Consider the following 6771-nt stretch of genomic DNA (forward strand, 5'->3'; position numbering starts at 1 on the left):
GTCGTTGACGGTGTTTGAAACCTTCTTTCCAAGATTTGAAGAGGAAGCAAAGTCATGCCCAACCTTTGACATGAGTTCGTAGGCATTTGGGTTGAAGCCTTCTTCGGTCCTCTTAGTTGGAAGAGAGCTTGAATTCACTATGACACCATGTTGCGCCTCCAGACGGTTGATGAGTCCGGCGGTTTGCAAGTTTTTCTCCTCTGCAGTCTTTATCAGCCTTGCAATTGTTTCCTTCATCTGAACCAGCTGTTTTTCAATGGAGGTAGTGCCGATAGTCATGACTTGTTCTTTGTTTGAAGCCATGGACTGTGCTTGAATATCTTGAACGGAGACAGAGATGAGAGGTAGAGATTATCCCACCGGGTGTGCCAAATTTGTGAACACGAAAAATTCCTGAAACAAGAAACAAGAATACGTGTACAAAATATATTTTTTGTATTTAATGATTTTGGGGTTACAATCTCTTTGTAATTTGATCCTCTGATTCTATCTTCGTAGGGTGTAGATTTGTGGATGAGTTGTTGATCCAAATGGCCGTCGGGGCTTGATCTAAGGATGAACAGTTGATGAATGGATCTTCAAGGGGGCGTTGGGCTTGATCTTGAAGAATGGGTGTATAGGTTTGTTGAGATTGTTGATCCAAAGGGCCGTTGGGGCTTGATCTTAGGATGAACGGATGAACACTTTCTTCAAGGGCCGTCAGGGCTTGATCTTGAATAATGGTTGTGTGGATTTCTTCAAGGGCTTTTGGGCTTGATCTTGAAGGTTGATGGATGAGCGGATCTTCAAGGGCTTTTGGGCTTAATCTCGAAGAACGGGTGTATGGATTTCTTCAAGGGCTTTTGGGCTTGCTCTTGAAGGTTGATGGATGAGCGGATCTTCAAGGGCTTTTGGGCTTAATCTTGAAGAACGATTGTATGTGTGGATTTGTTGAGGTTGTTGATCCAAAGGGCCGTTGAGGCTTGATCTTTAGGATGAACGGATGATGAACACTTTCTTCAAGGGCCGTCGGGGCTTGATCTTGAGTTGAACAGTTGATGAACACTTTCTTCAAGGGCCGTCGGGGCTTGATCTTGAATCGGTGGAAGTTCTTCAAGGGCCGTTGGGGCTTGACTTTGAAGGAGGATTTGACGAAGAACGAAGAGTGTTTTCTTGATCCTTCGGGATTTGCTTGAGAGCTTTAGAGTTTCAAAGCTTCAAGGTTTTGGTGTGATGTGAATTCCCTTCTTTCTTTCTCTTCTTCCTTCTTTCTCTTCTTTCTTTCTCCCTTCCCCCCAAAATGAATGCCTTGGCCTCCTATTTATAGAATTCCAAAACTTGATTTTTGGATTTAAATAATCAGATGAAATAAATCATTTCTGCCAGGTATTGACAAGTGTCCTATTTGATGACTTTTCCAATTTATTTCGATTTTTCGTTGAGTCACACGCTACATGTAAAATTTATGTGACACGTGAGCGTTGAAATTTTAATTATTGGTTAACATTCATTTCACCGAAATTTCGATGTCTACAATAACATAAAAAAAAAAAAAAAAAAATGAAGGGTCTCCATCTAATTTTTGCACAGGGCCCCTAAATACTCAGGGTCGGCAGAGTGCCCAAACTAAAGAAAATAGAGAGAAAATTAAGCAACTACCATGAAATAACGTCCCTAGACGATACAACTGCTCCAGCATTCGTACATCCCAATCCTCCGCTTCAGCAGGATCATATCATTTGAGATACAGGTTCAACGCATTTTCCTTTGTATCCTCCTTCGTTCGTCTTGGGATCTTCGAACACTCACCAGTGATGTGCTGACCCCACACTTTACATATATAACAATACACGTAAACAGCACGGCCGATATTATGCTTGCACCTGTTACGCACTGAAGGACAACGCAAACAAACTATTACATAGCCCTTGCCAACCTCAGTTACGCCAGCTGGGACACGACGGAGGTAGGAGCACTCACAAGTCCAGTGGCCAACCTTGAGGCAAACACGACAAACTTTGTTGACACATTTCTCAGGCTCACAAGTTTTCTTCTCTGAAGTTGTATCCTCAAGTTAGACGTTGAGTTCAGTCAAAGTGTCTTCAACAGCATTTTCCTCTTTCTTCTTATCTGTTTTTAATTTACGGAAAAGTACAGAAAAAATTAATAATGTATCATATATAAGTATGTATCTGTACATATGTATGTATGCATTTCTGTGTATGGTAAGAGGCATCTTGATAAAGATAATTAACAAAGCCCATCATATGCATGCCACAAATATACATATATACATATAATTGAATCAACTCCTGCGAAATTTGTTCAGAATTCTGCCCAGGTAACCACAAAATGACTAGCTGCTATTTATATAAACCCTAAAAGATACATATACGATATATTAAAAGGGATAGGGTTTTATGCACACACAAAAATTAGTTATCAAATTAATTAAATTTACACACAGAAGCCTAAAACCAATTTTTTGCTTAGTATGTTTGCTCAAACTCGAAGCATGTTATCAGCGAAATCGAAATTATTTCCTCCTCACAAACCGTAAAACTAAAAACCAAAAGCACACCAAAATGAGTCCGGAATTCACCTAGGAGCTTCGGCTCTTGGGCTGAGTTCATCACCTGCTAGAATCCTGGTCCCATGCGGAGCTTGGCCTTTGATTTTGCTGTCAGTCGACGGTTCATGGCTATTCAGAGAGAGAGCCAGCGAGGGCTTTGAGGTTAGATTTGGGCCACAGCGAGATTGAGAAGGGAGGGAGGGGGGCTTTGGCTGGTAGTTTATTGGTTAGAGGGATAAGAGGTTTCCCTTATATACTAACTTTTGGGGTTTGATAATTACACTAACACCCCTGAGGTTTATAGGCGATTTCATAAATTTAAGTTTGAGACCTTACACTAGCACTCCTCAATTTTTAATTCACTTTTACATAACCTTTTTGGTCAAATTTTTACTGATAAATTGATAACTTTACCCTTATAACTAATTATTTAAACAATAAAGATAGTATTTATAATTCCATAGAAAAAGAAAATATTAAAAATTTAAAACTGGTTTTGTACAAGCTTACAACCAAACCCCTTATGGATTTCTTGTTATACTTTTTAGTTAAAATGGTATTTGAGATTTGCATAACTCCGCGCTTTGGTCCCTGAGATTTGAAATCGATAGAATTTGTCCCTAAATTTTTCCACAATCAATCATTTTGGTTATTCCATGAAAATCTCCATAAAATAAGAATAAAATGACAAAAATATCCTCAAATTTTGCCAAATCATTTTGACCTATTGTTTATTATATTGAGGGTAATTTTGTTATTATGATCATTATTTACATAATTTTTCACCAAATGACGAAAATGATTGATGGTCATGGACTACTTCCATTGATTTCAAATCTCAAAGACCAAAGTGAGAAGTTAGACAAATCTCAATGACCATTTTAGCTAAAGAAACCTTCTTATTATTTTGTTAGGCCACTGGTTTTGTACAAGCTTACAACCAAACCCTTACTCTTCGGTCTCCGGAGCGGTTCACATTTTTGTTTTTCTTTAAAAACTGGCATTTTGCCTACAGTTAGCTCGGATGATGCACATGCAGTTATCAGCTATGCACATTGCACTGTATGATACGACTTTCTTAGCTAACTTAGAATTTCAACTGACCTTCATACAGGCTGATCTTGCATCACATGCCTTCATGTGACGGGTTCAGAAATGGCAATCACTCCGAGTGGAGTTCCGCTGCTATGAACTCTGCAACCATGTCTACAGAAAATCCGTTTGAATGCACTCCTGCGAAATTTGTTCAGAATTCTACCCAGCTAACCACAATACATCTAGCTGCTATTATATAAACCCTAAAAGATACATATACGATATATTAAAAGGGATATAGTTTTATGCACACAAAAAATTCGGTATGAATTAATTAAATTCACGCACAGCAGCCAAAAACCAAATTTTGTTTAGTATGTTTGCTCAAACGATCAAAGCATGTTATCAGCAAAATCGAAATTATTTCCTCCTCACAAACCCTAAAAGAAAAACGAAAAGCATACAACTCACCTAGGAGCTTTGGCGCTTGGGCTGAATTCTTCCAATTCCAGGATACTGATCCCACCAGGGACTTGGCCTTTGATTTGGCTTTCAGTCGGCAGTTCATGGCTTTGTCAGAGAGAGGAAGGGACTGGGCTTTGTGGGCAGTTACGGTTTATCACTGTGTTTGAGAGAGAGGGCTTTGGGGTTGAGAAGGGAGCGAGGGGGGCTTTGGCGGGTAGTTTAGGGTTAGAGCGATGGAGGGTTTAATTCATTAGCTAATATTATATTACAGCAGAATTGTTTTGTTATGTATATGTATGAGGTTATGCTTTTACTCTTTATTTATGAGATATGCTTTGTACTCTTATTCTTTATTTTGTTAACATGCTTTATAAAGAGAGTGGAGCACAAAAAGAAAAAGAAACTTCGACACAAGTAATCACCATTGCTAATGATTTAGAGAAGGATTTTCGAACTTTTTTAGGCCTTCTACGAGAACACGGAACTACTAATATTCTATTGGATTTATATAATACGATTGTTATCGTAACCGATTCAAGAATAACCTCCCGCGGATGGATCAGCAAACCTCATCAATTCAAGATTGTAAGATCAGATACACTTACGGTTGCATGCCACAACTACAACATGGAGGGCGCGACTAAGATGTTGAATCATTTAGAAGACGAGGCAAAATTAAAACATTTATATAAAGCTTCAAATGAAGCAGTGGAGGAATACATGGCGAAGAATGTCCCTTGGGACTCGGTTGGAGTCTACCTTGGCTCGTTGGAATCCAAAACAAGAGCATATTGTTCATCCATGAAGTTGAAATCTAACATCGTGCTGGTTTTGAATGGAAGAAAAATTGAGGTAAGTGTAAATGTTGGTATACTGATCGATTATTACACTTATACCAATCTTTCTCCCATTCACAACCAGTAACCTTTTGGATTCAACCTCATGGATGATCAAATGTGCTCTTGCTATGCATTCTATATATCCCTTCCGAAAATAAGCATAAAATTGAGTGCCTAGAAATTAATTTTTGTTTAAAGCATTTTTGTTTATAGTTTTACTACAGCAGTTTGTCATTGTTTATTCATTCCACAATTTATAAAATCAAAAGCCCCCCTCTCTCTCAAGCTCGAATATTTGTAAATCAACCCAATAGATTTTTAAGTATAAAATTTGGGCTTGTAATCTTTCTATCCAAATTAATGGATCTTAATTGTATCCAGCTATATTTGAGCTTGTATAAATGAATTATGAAGTGATCTACTCTTGGTTACAAGCTGACTTCTGCATTTTTGCTACCAATCATAAGAGTATAAACACAATAAAAGGCTACGATAGACCAAAGAGAAGGTTTGTATTGAGTGGACTGACTTTGGTTTCTCACTGACTTCCTCTTGAAGAAAGTTGGGGTTCCATAAAATCAACTAGTAATATTGGAAGTAGCTAAATCTTTTATAAGCACATCCAATGTCCTTTCTTTCCCGAATGTAAAATTTCTACTCTCATCGTCTATTTCATTTACCAACCATATATGATATATACCAACAAGTCCACCAAAGTGCTAAGAGCAAGCTGGCTTTATTTGCTTTCGTTTATGATTGAAAACTTGAAACAAACTCGTGGGAAAAGAATAGGAAGAGTCTGAGAGGGGACCATTAAAACCCTGTTAATTTGTAGGCGGCCACTAACAGTGTATAGCAGCAATATCTAAATAGAAGACTTTTGGTCATTACTTTTTCAAAGTAGGATGTGGCACTTTCATGCACAAAGACAAATAGATAGCACAATGCAATGTTATACGGAACCAATGCTAACTACTATACAAACATCACATTACAAATTAAATGACCTAGTATTTTCAATTTGAGTCGGTTTTCACACAAACTTGTAATCATTTGCACTCTAAATTTACGAGTTCATATATTTTTTGCGCTCATGAGTACGCTGGAGATTTTAAAAGGGGTGAAAAATCTCACTAGCCATGGAAAAAACTAGGGTTCCTCTTACTTGACATCATGCCGAAAGCGAGATGTGCTCATCGTCATCCAGTTTAGGGTTAGGTCGTCGAGGATGGGCTGAAAGTGAAAGCAGTCCATCCTAAAATAGCTAGCATGCAACCATGCAAGTGGCTTTATCTCTTTTGGCCAGCTGTAATGATCAAACTACGCTTTTCCTTGTTTGCAATGGCATTCCATATATTTTGAATCTTTTGATGATGAGATGATGCACCTTTCTCCCTGGAAGCCCAGTCCGGTCATCCAATGTTGAACACGAGGTTGAAATTATTGAAACTCACTTGTCAAATATTTAAAAAACAGTGTATTACATTCCACTTTAAGCCACCTCTTTGCAACTCTTTTCTTTTCTTTTTCTGTTCTATTTTCCTTAAAAGGAGAGGGATGGATCAAAAGTTCACAAAACAAGTTATTATATATGTAGCTAGGATCATTCATTGGATTAGTGATTAAATTTAATCAATGCAGATACCCATACGCAAAAACATTAGGGATAATCTGTTTGTACCTCAAAATTTGCTCACCATACCCTCCTCGTCCTTTTTGTAAATCTTAAAACTGAATTTCTTATTTATTTTTAAAAAATTGAAAAGAATAAAGAATAAAATAGGCAAGAAAGAAGAAGGAAAAGAAAAATTAGCCCATGCCCTAGGGGTTGCTGTCTCCACTTGGTTGGAGGAGCTATCATGTTTGACTTAACTAGTGGAT

The 6771-nt window shown here is 37.8% G+C and overlaps 1 long non-coding RNA gene across 4 annotated transcripts; it reads right to left on the reverse strand.

Annotated features, from left to right (window-relative positions):
- Positions 1-1598: 1598 nt before the first annotated feature.
- LOC103959442 lies at positions 1599-5215 on the reverse strand. 4 transcript variants are annotated; one of them, XR_007251572.1, is made up of 3 exons: positions 4058-5215; positions 2582-3757; positions 1599-2109 (listed from the first exon to the last, which is right to left on the reverse strand). It is a non-coding gene; the product is annotated as an uncharacterized LOC103959442 (long non-coding RNA). The 4 variants fall into 4 exon arrangements; XR_007251571.1 differs by having other exon boundaries at positions 2582-3849; positions 4058-5214; XR_007251570.1 differs by having other exon boundaries at positions 2582-3784; positions 4058-5212.
- Positions 5216-6771: the final 1556 nt, after the last annotated feature.

The sequence above is a fragment of a genome, unplaced genomic scaffold, assembly GCF_019419815.1.
Source record: "Pyrus x bretschneideri cultivar Hongxiangsu unplaced genomic scaffold, Pyrus_bretschneideri_v1 Contig41, whole genome shotgun sequence".
In the NCBI taxonomy this organism is placed as follows: Eukaryota; Viridiplantae; Streptophyta; class Magnoliopsida; order Rosales; family Rosaceae; genus Pyrus; species Pyrus x bretschneideri.